The 16,819-nt window shown below is 40.8% G+C and overlaps 1 protein-coding gene across 2 annotated transcripts in view; it reads right to left on the bottom strand.

The window, feature by feature from the left end:
• GABRG3 (gamma-aminobutyric acid type A receptor subunit gamma3) overlaps positions 1-16,819 on the bottom strand; it is an 846,991-nt gene that overhangs the window by 144,485 nt on the left and 685,687 nt on the right. The window lies entirely within an intron of this gene.

The following is a 16,819-nucleotide window of genomic DNA, read 5'->3' as shown; positions in this document are numbered from 1 at the left end:
TGGACTCTGTGGGAGAGGGCCGAGGGTGGGATGATTTGGGAGAATGGCATTCAAACGTGTATAATATCATATAAGAAACGAATCGCCAGTCCAGGTTTGATGCAGGATACAGGAAGCTTAGGGCTGGTGCACTGGGATGACCCAGAGGGATGGTACATGGAAAGAGGTGGGAGAGGGGTTCAGGATGGGGAACACATGTACAGCCGTTGAGGATTCATGTTGATGTATGGCAAAACCAATATAATATTGTAAAGTAATTAGCCTCCAACTAAAATAAATAAATCTAAAATTTTAAAAAAATGTTAAGCAAAAAACATAAAATAAAATAAAAGAGAAAAAAATACAGTCAACAGCATTTTCTGATACATTAGTTATGAACTGTAAGAAAAAGAGGTGAGTTAATGATGACCTTGAGGGTTTTGGATTAACCACATCACTGATGGGGGAGCCACCATCTGACAGGGGAAGACTACATGGGAAATACTTAATGGTACTGATTTGGGACATGTAAAGAACAAGCAATTGGATCCACAAGGCTGGAATTTCTGAGATATTTGATCTAGGGCTGCATATGTAATTTTGTGTGTTAACACTGTGGAAGTATAGATGGGACTCAGGGGGAAGTGAGTATAGATAGAAAACAGAGACCTGGGGCACTTCTAAAGGACTATAATGTGGAGAAAGCAAAGGCACAACATAAAAATGCAAAGAGACAGCAGCAGGAGAATATTCAAGAGAGGAATCCTAGGAGACAAGAGAAGGGAAAAAAGAGAGAAAGATGAATAATGGTGAGAGAAGCATTTTAGAAGTCTCTGGCAGGTGCTGAGAACAGTGCTGGTTAAGAAGTTTAGAATGAAAGCCCACTGAGGTAGGCTTAAGTATAAGCCCTGGAGTCAGTGAGACTACACAATTCTTTAGAAGGATTTGCTTCAAAGGGCACAAATAGGACAGTAGCATGTGGAGGATGCAGAACGGGAATAACATTGTGTTGGGCATCTGTTGCCCCTTCAAATCTTCCTTCTACTATTTCTACCAGCTTTATGCATAACATGCTGGGCTGCCTGGACCACACTGGATGTTTTTCAAGCTTCAGCTTCTGGTTGAGTTTGACAACTGTGGGGAAGGAACAGATACTGTGAGGAGAGAGAGGTTGTGGCATTTATTCTTAGCTTACCTGCCTCAGGGCTGCAGGTTGGATGGATCTTCTGCCAAAGCAACAAATGCTGAAATCCTTTCATGAAAAATTCCAGTAACCACTCTCTCTTCATCTTCCTTCAGTCATGAAGTGGTAACTGTTCCTCAGTATCACTAATTCAAGATTACAGCAATATGCCTATATATTCCTATTGCTGTTGTAACAAATAACCACTTAGTGGTTTAAAGCAGCAAAAATTATTGGGTTTATAGTTCTTTAGAAGTCTGGCATGTAGTTTGCTTGGCTAAAATCAGTAGGATTGTGTTCCTTTCCAGAAGCTCTAGAATGCATTTTCTTGCTCTTTACATCTTCTAAATCCACCTACATTACTTGGCTGGTGCCCCAGTTACACCAACTTCAAAGCAAGCAGCTTTGTAACTCTCTATGCTTTTCTTCGGGAGTTGTATCTCTGTCTGACTCTCTTCTGCCAACCTCGTCACACTGGGCCCTAATCTAGGATGCATTTCCATCTGAAAGTCAGCTGGGAAGAAACCTTAATTCCATCTGCAACCTTAATGCCGTTTACCATGTAACACGATGTATTCACAGATTTGTGGGATTAAACATAGACCTTTTTGGAAGCTGTTAGTCTTCCTGCCATAATGTCTTATTGAAATATATGCTAAGATCTGCCAGCAGCAAATCGGAGAAGGCAATGGCACCCCACTCCAGTACTCTTGCCTGGAAAATCCCATGGGCAGAGGTGCCTGGTAGGCTGCAGTCCGTGGGGTCCCGAAGAGTCGGAAACGACTGAGCGACTTTACTTTCACTTTTCACTTTCATGCATTGGAGAAGGACATGGCAACCCACTCCAGTGTTCTTGCCTAGAGAATCCCAGGGATGGGGGAGCCGGGTAGGTTGCCATCTATAGGGTCGCACAGAGTCGGACATGATTGAAGCGACTTAGCAGCAGCAGCAGCAGCAGCCAGCAGCAAATAGCTCCTTCCTTTTATTAAATTCTTCCTAGTTACCCACTTTGCATGTGTCCTTTGTTGCCTACTGGAGACCCAAATGGAATAAACTTTTTTTTTTTTTTCTTTCACTTTTTGTGAAACAGCAGCTTGTTTTTTAAGTTTTAGAGATAATGACACTGTAGAGAGTAAAAATGTGGCAGAAGAGAGAGGGAGATATATTGGAGTAATCCCTTGTGTAGGGTAGAAGGAGCAAGACCTAGTGTACATATGGATAAGCAATGGGTGTTCATCTGCAATACCCTGCATGAACAGGTAAGCAAATATGTTGGATGTTATCTGATTGCTTTAGCATTTTAGGGAGAATTAGTGGCAAGATCACCAGTGGAAAATCAGAAAGAAGGTAGAGATGTCAGAGGTTGAAACTAAGAGCAAAATAGGAACTAGCCATCAAGGAGTGCAGGAGAATAAATAGATTAGAGTTTGCATTTTAATTGAAGTGATATTACACCTAAGGGAGGAAAATTTTGCTTTCGGAGGGAGATGAAAAATCTTGGATACCATATGTAGCCCTCCAAAAGGCCATGGAACATAAAAAGCTATGTCAGAATATCTGTAGTATTAATATTCCAAGGGACATAATAATGAAAAAATGTTTAAAAATAGACAATGAATAAAATATAATGAGTAAAGTTTGAAAAACTTTGGACTAGCAAAATACAATATGATTACCTTAAGGCTCACTTGAAATTCATGGCCAAGGACTTAAATTGAGATAGGTCATGGAAGTGGTATGTTTCTATTTATTTATTTTTTGCCCCATAATGCTGTTTGGGCCCAAGTGTAGAGTGGGCAGAGAGCTGGATTAACTAGGGTTGTGTTTCATGCAAGAGAAAGGGGAAAGAGAACTGAAAGACTGTGCAAAAGAGGGACCATAAATGACTGATCAAGGACCTTCCAGCAGGAAATAAGACTTAGGACATTCTGAGCTATTGCAGACAGGCATGGGAGGAAGTGGTGCCTCTCTGGAGCCCACTCACTCTTATCTTCAAAACAGCTTCTGATTTGTTGAAGAAAAGTGAGTTTGATTTTTAATGTAAATTTACTTATTTACAATACACTTTTGGCTTATTTTCTAAAGGATACACAGTGAAAATATTTAACATGACATGAAGTTTCATATATAAACAGGAACAATATCTAAGAACAGATGGAGAACATTCTTCTATCATGCCAACACATTCTTGATTTCATGGGAAGACTCTGTTTGCCGTGAGTGGGTAAAAGAATTTTGGGGAGATACTAATTTTCTATTCATAAAAAAGTCCCAATTTCTTCTGTCTTCCAAGCAATTGAGTTCAATATAATTTCTATTTGTAATGTTGATACATAATTCCTAATTTACTCAATAAACTTTCATGTCTAGCATGTTTTTATAGTGAGACTGAAAGCTATCTGTCGTGAATGTTTTTCATACTTTTTTTTTTTTTAACCCATAATAGCACACAAAAAAATCAGACTACTACCTCAACTCTATGACTCTCTCCATTTGCACCTTCCTTGTGTTAGTATTGTCTTACAGCCAGCTTTCTCCCCATAACTAAGTTCTGTGTGTATTTGTAGCGCAGGCGGCTGCGACCAGCGCACTAAGCATGGCAGAGAGGAGCTACCCCACATCCGAGGTCAGGAGCAGAAGCCAGGAGGACCCCATGCCCGAAGGGCAGCGGCCAAGAGGAGTTACCCCACGTCCGAGGTCAGGGGCAGCAGCTGAGAGTGCCAGGCTGCAATGGTGCAGGAACTGCCAAGAAGAGCTACCCAAATCCGAGGTCAGGGATGGCAGCCGAGAGGAGCTACCCCACGTCCGAGGTCAGGGGCGGCGGCTGGGAGGTGCTACCCCATACCCGAGGCCAGGGGCAGCATCCGGGAGAAGCAACGCCACGCCTGAGGCCAGGGGCGGCAGCAGGGAGGACCAACCCCATGTCCAAGGAGCGGTGGCTGCGTGGGCACAGGAGGGCATAGAGGAGCTATCCCACGTTGAAGGTTAGTAAGGGTGGCGGTGAGGAGATACCCCTCGTCCAAGGTAAGGAGGAGCGGCTGGCTTTGCTGGAGCAGCCGTGAAGAGATACCCCATGCCCAAGGTAAGAGAAACCCAAGTAGGATGGTAGGTGTTGCAAGAGGGCATCAGAGGGCAGACACACTGAAACCATACTCACAGGAAACTAGTCAATCTAATCACACTAGGACACAGCCTTGTCTAACTCAAGGAAACTAAGCCATGCCCCTGGGGCAACCCAAGACGGGCGGGTCATGGTGGAGAGGTCTGACAGAATGTGGTCCACTGGAGAAGGGAATGGCAAATCACTTAGTATTATTGCCTTGAGAACCCCATGAACGGTATGAAAAGGCAAATAATAGGATACTGAAAGAGGAACTCCCCAGGTCAGTAGGTGTCCAACATGCTACTGGAGATCAGTGGAGAAATAACTCCAGAAAGAATGAAGGGATGGAGCCGAAGCAAAAACAATACCCAGCTGTGGATGTGACTGGTGGTAGAAGCAAGGTCCGATGCTGTAAAGAGCAATATTGCATAGGAACTTGGAATGTCAGGTCCACGAATCAAGGCAAATTGGAAGTGGTCAAACAAGAGATGCCAAGAGTGAACGTCGACATTCTAGGAATCAGCAAACTAAAATGGACTGGAATGGGCGAATTTAACTCAGATTACCATTATATCTACTACTGCGGGCAGGAATCCCTCAGAAGAAATGGAGTAGCCATCATGGTCAACAAAAGAGTGTGAAATGCAGTACTTGGATGCAATCTCAAAAACGACAGAATGATCTCTGTTCATTTCCAAGGCAAACCATTTAATATCACAGTAATCCAAGCCTATGCCCCAACCAGTAACGCTGAAGAAGCTGAAGCTGAACGGTTCTATGAAGACCTACAAGACCTTTTAGAACTAACACCCCAAAAAGATGTCCTTTTCATCATAGGGGACTGGAATGCAAAAGTAGGAAATCAAGAAACACCTGGAGTAACAGGCAAATTTGGCCTTGGAATACAGAATGAAGCAGGGCAAAGACTAATAGAGTTTTACCAAGAAAATGCACTGGTCATAGCAAACACCCTCTTCCAACAACACAAGAGAAGACTCTACACATGGACATCACCAGATGGTCAACACTGAAATCAGATTGATTTTATACTTTGCAGCCAAAGATGGAGAAGCTCTATACACTCAACAAAAACAAGACCAGGAGCTGACTGTGGCTCAGATCATGAACTCCTTATTACCAAATTCAGACTTATATTGAAGAAAGTAGGGAAAACCACTAGACCATACCACTAGGTATGACCTAAATCAAATCCCTTATGATTATACAGTGGAAGTGAGAAATAGATTTAAGGGCCTAGATCTGATAGATAGAGTGCCTGATGAACTATGGAATGTGGCTTGTGACATTGTACAGGAGACAGGGATCAAGACCATCCGCATGGAAAAGAAATGCAAAAAAGCAAAATGGCTGTATGGGGAGGCCTTAAAAATAGCTGTGAAAAGAAAAGAAGCAAAAAGCAAAAGAAAAAGGAAAGATATAAGCATCTGAATACAGAGTTCCAAAGAATAGCAAGAAGAGATAAGAAAGCCTTCCTCAGCGATCAATGCAAAGAAATAGAGGAAAACAACAGAATGGGAAAGACGAGAGATCTCTTCAAGAAAATTAGAGATACCAAGAGAACATTTCATGCAAAGATGAGCTCGATAAAGGACAAAAATGGACCTAACAGAAGATATTAAGAAGAGATGGCAAGAATACACAGAAGAACTGTACAAAAAAGATCTTCATGACCCAGATATTCACGATGGTGTTATCACTGACCTAGAGCCAGACATCCTGGAATGTGAAGTCAAGTGGGCCTTAGAAAGCATCCCTACAAACAAAGCTAGTGGAGGTCATGGAATTCCAGTTGAGCTATTTCAAATCCTGAAAGATGATGCTGTGAAAGTGTTGCACTCAATATGCCAGCCAATTTGGAAAACTCAGCAGTGGCCACAGGACTGGGAAAGGTCAGTTTTCATTCCAATCCCAAAGAAAGGCAATGCCAAAGAATGCTCAAATTACCGCACAATTGCACTCATCTCACACACTAGTAAAGTAATGCTCAAAATTCTCCAAGCCAGGCTTCAGCAATACATGAACCCTGAACTTCCCGATGTTCAAGCTGATTTTAGAAAAGGCAGAGGAGCCAGAGATCAAATAGCCAACATCCACTGGATCATGGAAAAAGCAAAAGAGTTCCAGAAAAACATCTATTTCTGCTTTCTTGACTATGCCAAAGCCTTTGACTGTGTGGATCACAATAAACTGTGGAAAATTCTGAAAGAGATGGGAGTACCAGACCACCTGACCTGCCTCTTGAGAAATCTGTATGCAGGTCAGGAAGCAACAGTGAGAACTGGACATGGAACAACAGACTGTTTCCAAATAAGAAAAGGAGTACGTCAAGGCTGTATATTGTCACCCTGCTTATTTAACTTATAAGAAGAGTACATCATGAGAAACACTGGAGTGGAGGAAACACAAGCTGGAATCAAGATTGCTGGGAGAAATATCAATCACCTCAGATATGCAGATGACACCACCCTTATAGCAGAAAGTGAAGAGGAACTAAAAAGCCTCTTGATGAAAGTGAAAGTGGAGAGTGAAAAAGTTGGCTTACAGCTCAACATTCAGAAAACGAAGATCATGGCATCTGGTCCCATCACTTCATGGGAAATAGATGGGCAAACAGTGGAAACAGTGTCAAACTTTATTTTTTGGGGCTCCAAAATCACTGCAGATGGTGACTGCAGCCATGAAATTAAAAGATGCTTACTCCTTGGAAGGAAAGTTATGACCAACCTGGATAGCATATTCAAAAGCAGAGACATTACTTTGCCAACAAAGGTCCGTCTAGTCAAGGCTATGGTTTTTCCTGTGGTCATGTATGGATGTGAGAGTTGGACTGTGAAGAAGGCTGAGCGCCGAAGAATTGATGCTTTTGACCTGTGGTGTTGGAGAAGACTCTTGAGAGTCCCTTGGTCTGCAAGGAGATCCAAGCAGTCCATTCTGAAGGAGATCAGCCCTGGGATTTCTTTGGAAGGAATGATGCTAAAGCTGAAACTCCAGTACTTTGGCCACCTTATGCGAAGAGTCGACTCATTGGAAAAGACTCTGATGCTGTGAGGGATTGGGGGCAGGAGGAGCAGGGACGACAGACGATGAGATGGCTGGATGGCATCACTGACTCGATGACCATGAGTCTGAGTGAACTCCGGGAGTTGTTTCTGGACATGGAGGCCTGGCGTGCTGCGATTCATGGGGTCGCAAAGAGTCAGACACGACTGTGTGACTGAACTGAACTGAACTGATAGCCAGTTAACAAACAGTGCTGTGATAGTCTCAGGCGAATGGCACAGGTACTTAGCCATACATATACAGGTATCCATTCTCCCCCAAACTCCACTTCCATCCAGGTTCCCACCTAACATTTAGCAGAATTCTATGTGCTATACAGTAGGTTCTTGTTGATTATTTATTTTAAATATAGCAGTGATCTTATTGCATATTTTAAAACCAGTTGTGTTCAACCTACCTTCACATTTCCTTTTGTTTAATATCATTTTGCCCAGAATACCAGGAAAGAAAGAACAGCATTAATACTTGGCATTTAAATACTAGAACAATCATCCCATTTAGTTACCTTCCATTGGGCTGCCACAAAGATCTGCTGGTTTATTATAAGCTCTCAGAATGTAATTATATTATTAATGTAAGTGACTCAAATTTGGGTAAATGCTTCCCCAAACATTCCCCATTATATGCTGTCTCCATGATTTATTTAATGATTATGATTTTTCATTCTTTTAACCTTATCAACATTTAATATTTAAACGCAGATGTCATTTTTCACCTTTACCACCATGACATCTGTGGAGAAGTTTTGCTTTTGTCTGTTGATTAGATAGTTTTTAAGACCTTTCTTCATGTGAAATGCAGTAAGCCTTCCAAAGCAACAGGTTCCACATACTTAGATTTAACCAACTGTGGACTGACAATATTTGAAACAATTTTTTTTTCCAGAAAGTTAGGAAAAACAAACTTGAATTTGACACACATGAAAAGGACACTTGAATATTGAAAAACATGGGCACCAACACTCTACACAGCTGAACATCTACATATAAGTTGAAAATACACATATAAATTGAAAATTCACATATAATTTGAAAATCTGCATATAAATCAGTCACTCAGTCATGTCTGAGTCTTTGTGACTCCATGAACTGCAGCACGCCATGCTTCACTGTCCATCAGCTACTCCTGGAGCTTGCTCAAACTCATGTCCAACGAGTCCGTGATGTCATGCAACCATCTCATACTCTGTCATCCCCTTCTCCTCCTGCCTTGAATCCTGCCCAGCATCAGGGTCTTTTCCAATGAGTCAGTTCTTTGTATCAGGTAGCCAGAGTATTAGGGCTTCAGCATCAGTCCTTCCAATGAACATTCAGGACTGATTTCCCTCAGGATGGACTGGTTTGATCTCCTTGCAGTCCAAGGGACTCGCAAGAAAGAGTCCTCTCCAACATCACGGTTCAAAACCTTTAATTCTTTGGGTCTCAGCTTGCTTTATGGTCCAACTCTCACATGCATACAGGACTACTGGCAAAATTATAGCCTTGACTAGATGGACCTTTGTTGGCAAAGTAATGTCTTTGCTTTTTATATGCTGTCTAGGTTGGTCATTGCTTTTCTTTCAAGGAGCAAGTGTCTTTTGATTTCGTGGCTACAGTCACAGTCTGCAGTGATTTTGGAGCCCAAGAAAATAAAGTTTGTCACTGTTTCCATTGTTTCTGCATCTATTTGTCACGAAGTGATGGGAACAGATGCCATGATCTTCAGTTTTTGAATATTGAGTTTTAAGCCAGCTTTTTCACTTTCATCAAAAGACTCTTTAGTTCCTCTTTGCTTTTTGCCATAAGAGTGGTGTCATCTGCATATCTGAGGTTATTGATATTTCTCCCGGCAATCTTGATTCCAGCATGTGCTTCATCCAGCCCAGCATTTTGCATGATGTACTCTGCATAGAAGTTAAATAAGCAGTAAAACAATATGCAGCCTTGTTGTACTCCTTTCCCAATTTGGAACCAGTCCATTATTCCATGTCCAGTTCTAACTATTGCATCTTGACCTGCATACATATTTCTCAGGAGGCAAGTAAGGTGGTCTGGGATTTCCATCTATGAAGAATTTTCCACAGTTTGTTGTGATCCACACAGCCAAAGGCTTTAGTGTAGTCAATGAAACAGCAGTAGATGTTTTTCTGGAATTCTCTTGCTTTTTCTATGATCCAACAGATGTTGGCAATTTGATCTCTGGTTCCTCTGCCTTTTCTAAATCCAGCTTGAACATTTGGAAGTTCTCGGTTCACATACTGTTGAAGCCTAGTTTGGAGAATTTTGAGCATTACTTTGTTAGCATATGAGATGACTGCAATCGTGTGGTAGTTTGAGCATTCTTTGGCATTGACTTTCTTTGGGATTGGAATGAAAACGGACATTTTGCAGTTCTGTGGCCACTGCTGAGTTTTCCTAATTTGCTGGCATATTGAGTGCAGCACTTTAACAGCCTCATCTTTTAGGATTTGAAATAAGTCAGCTGGAATTCCATCACTTCCACTAGCTTTGGTCCTAGTGATGCTTCCTAAGATCCACTTGACCTCGCAACCAAGATGTCTGGCTGTAGGTGAGTGATCACACAATCATGGTTATCTGGGGCATTAACATCTTTTTTGTGTAGTTCTTCTGTTTATTCTTGCCACCTCTTATTAATATGCTCTGCTTCTGTTAGGCCCATACATTTTCTGTCTTTTACTGTGCCCCTCTTTGCATGAAATGTTCTCTTGGTGTCTCTAATTTTCTTGAAGAGATCTCTAGTCTTTCCCATTCTATTGTTTTCATCTATTTCTTTGCATTGATCACTGAGGAAGGCTTTCTTATCTTTCCATACTATTCTGCACATTCAGATGGATATATCTTTCCTTTTCTCCTTTGCCTTTTGCTTCTCTTCTTTTCTCAGATATTTGTAAGACCTCCTCAGTCAACGATTCTGCATTTTTGCCTTTTTTTTTTCCCCTTGGGGATGATCTTGATTATTGTCTTCTGTACAATGTCATGAACCTCAGTCCATAGTTCTTCAGGCACTCTATCACATCTAATCCCTTGAATCCATTTTTTGCTTCCACTGTTCAATCATAAGGAATTTGATTTAGGTCATACCTGAATGGTCTAGTGCTTTTCTCTACTTTCTTCAATTTAAGCCTGCATTTGGCAATGAGGAGTTCATTATCTGAGCCCCAGTCAGCTCCTGGTCTTGTTTTTGCTGACTGTATAGAGCTTCTCCAACTTTGGCTGCAAAGAATATAATCAATCTAATTTCAGTATTGACCATCTGGTGATGTCCATGTGTAGAGTCTTCTCTTGTGTTGTTGGAAAAGGGTGTTTTCTATGACCAGTGCATTCTCTTGGCAAAACTGTTAGCCTTTGCCTTGCTTAATTTTGTACTCCAAGGCCACACTTGTCTGTTACTCCAGGTATCTCTTTACTACCGTCCTATGCATTCCACTTTCTTATGATGAAAAGAACATCTTTTTATGGTGTTATTTCTAGAAGATCTTGTAGGTCATCATCGAAATGTTCAACTTCAGCTTCTTCGGCATTAGTGGTAGGGGCATAGACTTGGATTACTGTGATATTGAATGGTTTTCTTGGAAATAAACAGAGATCATTCATCGTTTTTGAGATTACACCCAAGTACTGCATTCTGGCCTGTTTTATTGACTATGAGGGCTACTCCATTTCTTCTAAGGAATTGACAGCCCACAGTTGGTCTTCTGAATTAAATTCTCCCATTCACATCCATTTTAGTTCACTGACTCCTAAAATATCAATGTTCACTCTTCCCCTCTCCTGTTTGACCACATCTAATTTACCCTGATTCACAGAGCAAACATTCCAGTTCTATGCAATAATGTTCTTTACAGCATCAGACTTTGCTTTTATCACCAATCATATCCATAACTGGGTGTTGTTTTTTCTTTGGCTGAGCCTCTTCATATTTCCTGAGCTAGTTCTCTGCTCTTCTCTAGTTGCATATTGGGCACCTACCAATCTGGAGAGTTCATCTTTCAGTGTCAAATCTTTTTGCCTTTTCATACGGTTCATGGGGTTCTCAAGGCAGGAATACTGAAGTATTCCTTCAAAAGTAAGTCCTTCAAAAAGACTTATACCAGCACCACCCTGCTGCTAGGGTTCTGCCAGGATTGTGTTCAGTGTCCCTGACCCCACAATAGGCCCTGCCTCTGCCAGAGACTCCTGGACACTCACAGGCAAGTCTGGCTTACTCTCTTGTGGTGTCACTGCTCCTTTCTCCCGGGTCCTGGTTGCACAAAATTTTGTTTGTGCCCTCCGAGAATCTGTTTCCTCACACCTGTGGAAATTCTGTAATCAAATCCCACAGGTCTTTGAAGTCAAGTTCCTGAGGGTTCTCCATCCCGTTCTCAGATCCCGAGGTTGGGGAATTTGTTGTGGGCCCTAGAACTTTTGCAGCAGTGTGAGAACTTCTTTGATATAATTGTTATCCAGCTTGTGGCTCTATACCCAGTGGCTCTATGGTGGGGCTAATGGTGACCTCCTCCATGAGGATTTATGTGACAGTGCCTCCCAGGTTTGTTGCAGCCAGAGTCCCTGTGCCTGAGACAGCCACTGCTGAGCCATGCCTCCACAGGATACACTCAAACACTCAAAGGCAGATCTGGTTCAATCTCTTGTGGAGTCTGTGGATCCTGGTGCCCACAAGGTTTTAATGTAAATGGTCCTCAGTATGTGTAGTTCTCTAATTTTTTCATATCCAAGGTTCTGCATACAGGGATTCAGCCAACTGGGGTTGCATAGTACTGTAGTATTTACTACAGAAAAAAAATCAAAATTTCAGTGAACTTGTACAGTTTAAACTGAGTTGCTTAAGGGTCAATTGTATTTGAATAATATTTACATTGTATTCACAACTATTTACATAGCATTTACAATATATTAGGTATTATAAGTAATTTAGAGATAATTTAAAATATATAGAAGGATGTATGTTAAATGCAGGCATTAGGCCATTTTATGTAGTGGGGTTGAGCATCTGGTATATTGATACCTTTAGGGATGTGGGAATCAATCCCCATGGATACAAAGTAGCAACTTCAGCTATCTATTTTAGAATTCTATCAAAAAATTCAGACTGTTCTTAAAATTAATAGAGTTCTTCAATGAATTTAGTAGTTTCAGGTTACAAAATTAACACCCAGAAATCTGTTGCATTTCTATACACTAACAAAAGATCAGAAAGAGAAATTCAAGAAACAATTCCATTTATCATCTCATTAAAAAGAATAAAATACCTCAAAATAAACCTGTCCAGGAGACAAAGGGGGCTTTCCCAGTGGCTCAGCGGTAAAGAACTCTGCCTGCAACACAGGACATCCAGGTGTGATCCCTGGGTCAGGAAGATCCCCTGGAGAAGGGAATGGCTACCCACTCCAGTAATTTTGCCTGGAGAATTTCATGGACCAGAGGAGCCTGGCAGGCTACAGTCCATGGGGTACAAAAGAGTTGAACACTACTGATTGGCTATCACACACACACAAGATGACAAAAGAACTGTACTCTGAAAACTATAAGAGCCTGATGAAAGAAATAGAAGAAGACATAAGCAAATGGTAAGATATATCATGTTCTTGGATCAGAAGAATCAATATTGTCAAAATGACTATACTACCCAAGGTGATCTACAGATTCATTGCAATCCCTATCTAATTTGCAATGGCATTTTTTCACAGAGCTAGAACAAAAAAATCTTAAAATTTGTATGGAGAAACAAAAGACCCTGAATAGCCAAAACAATCTTGAGAACCAGACATTGTGAAATTCCTAGAGGAAAACATAGGCAGAACATTCTCTGAAATAAATCTCAGCAATATATTTTTCAATCTATTATTCCCAGAATAATGGAAATAAAAACAAAAGTAAACAGTTGGGTCCTACTTAAACTCAAAGGGCTTCCCTTATGGCTCAGCTGGTAAAGAATTTGCCTGCAATGTGGGATAACTGAGTTCAATCCCTGGGTTGGGAAGATCCCCTGGAGAAGGCAAAGGCTACCCACTCCATATTCTGGTGTGGAGAATTCCATGGACTGTACAGTCCATGGGGTCACAAATAGTTGGACATGACTGACATGACTGAATGACTTCCTTTTTTTTTAAACTCAAAAGCTTTTGCACAATGAAAAAACCAAACAAAAGGAAAAGACAACTCACAGAATGGCAGAAATTATTTGCAAATGGGGTGAGCAACAAGGAATTAATCTCTAAAATTTACAACAGCTCATGACACTTAACAGTATCAAAACAATCAACCCAATAAAAAATAGGGCAGAAGACTTAAATAGAAATTTCACCAAAGAAAGCATACAGATGGTCAAGAGGCACATGCAAAGATGTTCAACATCTCTAATTATTACAGAAATGCAAATAAAAACTACAATGAGATATCACCTCACACCAGTCAAAAATGGCTATCATCAAAAAACCCACAAGCAATAAATACTGGAGAGGGTGTGGAGAGAAGGGACCCCTCCTACACTGTTGATGAGAATGTAAATTGATACAGTCGATATGGAGAACAGATGGAAGTTCCTTAAAAACAAACAAACAAACAAACTAAAAATAGAGCTATCATATGACCCTGCAATTCCACTCCTGGGCATATATCCAGAGAAGGACATGTTCCAAAAGGATGCATGCACCCCAATGCAGCACTGTTTATAAGAGCCAAGACATGGAATTCTATTTTAGAATTCTTTTAGGTTACTTCTTTTAGGAAGTAACCTAAAAGCCTGTCAACAGAAGAATGGACAAATAAGATCTGGTACATATAGGCAATGAATATTAGCCATTAAAAAGAATGAAAGAATGTCATTTGCAGCAACATGGAAGGACCTAGAGACTGTCATATGGAGTGAAGTCAGACAGAGAAGGAGAAATATCATGCAACATCCCTTGTATGTGGAATCTAAAAAGAAATGATATAACGAACTTATACTTACAAAAGAGGAAAAGACTCACAGATATAGAGAATGAACTTATAGTTGCTGGGGGGAAAGATGGGGGAAAGGGATAGAGAGTTAGGAATGGGAATGTACACACTGTTATATTTAAAATGGATAACAAACAAGGGCCTACTGTATAGCACATGGACCTCTTCTCAGTGTTATGTGGCAGACTGTACAGGAGAGGAGTTTGGGGAAGAATGGATTCATGTATATTTATGAATGAGTCTCTTTGCTGCTCACCTCAAACTATTAGAACATCGTCAATTGGCTATACCCTAATACAAAATAACAAGTTAAAAAAACTCAGACTGTTCTTTAAGGATATTTACTCAGTTCAGTTCAGTTTCTCAATCGTGTCCAACTCTTTGTGACCCCAGGAATCACAGAATGCCAGGCCTCCCTGTCCATCACCAACTACTGGAGTTTACTCAAAGTCATGTCCATCGAGTCAGTGATGCCATCCAGCCATCTCATCCTCTGTCGTCCCCTTCTCTTCCTGCTCCCAATACCTCCCAGCATCAGGGTCTTTTCCAATGAGTCAACTCTTCACATGAGGTGGCCAAAGTATTGGAGTTTCAGCTTTAGCATCAGTCTTTCCACTGAACATCCAGGACTGATCTCCTTTAGAACGGACTGGTTGGATCTCCTTGCAATCCAAGGGACTCTCAAGAGTCTTCTCCAACACCACAGTTCAAAAGCATCAGTTCTTCAGCACTCAACTTTTTTTCACAGTCCAACTCTTACATCCATAAGTGTTGTGAGAGGGCATCAGAGGGCAGACACACTGAAACCATAATCACAGAAAACTAGCCAATCTGATCACATGGACCACAGCCTTGTCTAACTCAATTAAACTAAGCCATGCCATGTGGGGCCACCCAAGACGGATGGGTCATGGTGGAGAGGTCTGACACAATGTCATCAATGGGAGAGGGAATGGCAAACCACTTCAGTATTCTTGCCTTGAGAACCCCATGAACAGTAGGAACAGGCAAAATGTTAGGATACTGAAAGAGGAACTCCCCAGGAAGTGCCCAATATGCTACTGGAGATCAGTGGAGAAATAACTCCAGAAAGAATGAAGGGATGGAGCCAAAGCAAAAACAATACCCAGTTGTGGATGTGCCTGGTGATAGAAGCAAGGTCCGATGCTGTAAAGAGCAATATTGCATAGGAACTTGGAATGTCAGGTCCATGAATCAAGGCAAATTGGAAGTGGTCAAACAGGAGATGGCAAGAGTGAATGTCAACATTCTAGGAATCAGGGAACTAAAATGGATGAATTTAACTCAGATGACCATTATATCTACTGGTGGGCAGAAATCCCTTAGAAGAAATGGAGTAGCCACCATGGTCAACAAAAGAGTGTGAAATGCAGTACTTGGATGCAATCTCAAAAACGACAGAATGATCTCTGTTCGTTTCCAAGGCAAACCATTCAATATCACAGTAATCCAAGCCTATGCTCCAACCAGTAATGCTGAAGAAGCTGAAGTTGAACGGTTCTATGAAGACCCACAAGACCTTTTAGAAATAACACCCAAAAAAGATGTCCTTTTCATCATAGGGGACTGGAATGCAAAAGTAGGAAATCAAGAAACACCTGGAGTAACAGGCAAATTTGGCCTTGGAGTACAGATTGAAGCACGGCAAAGGCTAATAGAGTTTTGGCAAGAGAATGCACTGGTCATAGCAAACACCCTCTTCCAACAACACAAGAGAAGACTCTACACATGGACATCACCAGATGGTCAACACTGAAATCAGATTGATTATATACTTTGCAGCCAAAGATGGAGAAGCTCTATACAGTCAGGAAAAAGAAGACCAGGAGCTAACTGTGGCTCAGATCATGAGCTCCTTATTGCCAAATTCAGACTTAAATTGAAGAAAGTGGGGAAAACCACTAGACCATTTAGGTATGACCTAAATTAAATCCCTTATGATTATACAGTGGAAGCGAAAAATAGATTTAATGGACTAGCTCTGATAGACAGAGTGCCTGATGAACTAAAGATATTTACTACTAATTATTAAAATTCACATCTTAATCTAGTCATATGAAGCAAATTATTATGGTGTTTTAAAAGTCAATAAATTATTTATATTAGCAAATAACTAGATCAGAAGAAAAACTGACTTGAAACCAATCTACTCCCCAAATCCTGTTAGAAAAAAATGAATTGCAAAATAATGAACCATAGATCCTTATTTGGGAATTACCAGAAAACAAATAATAAACATCCATAAAACAAAAAAATATATTTAAAGACATTAATAGGTGAAGCATCTCTTTCATCTAAATACATGTGTTATGCATATAATGTTCACTTAAAATGAAATTGGTGGATAATTATTGGGCTCAATATATTAAAAAAAGACACAAAGTTTGAAGGAAAGGAAGAAGCTAGAAACTGAAATTCAAAGGACATTTCACATCAGCTTTTTGTTTTGTATATTATCTATAGTATCTCATGTTCATCATGTATATGGAAAGCTGTAGAACTCTTACCATT

The sequence above is a fragment of the Bos indicus genome, chromosome 21 (genome assembly GCF_029378745.1).
Source record: "Bos indicus isolate NIAB-ARS_2022 breed Sahiwal x Tharparkar chromosome 21, NIAB-ARS_B.indTharparkar_mat_pri_1.0, whole genome shotgun sequence".
NCBI classification, from domain to species: domain Eukaryota; kingdom Metazoa; phylum Chordata; class Mammalia; order Artiodactyla; family Bovidae; genus Bos; species Bos indicus.
The sequence above is the reverse complement of the archived record's forward strand: the minus strand, read 5'-3'. Positions and strand labels throughout refer to the sequence as shown.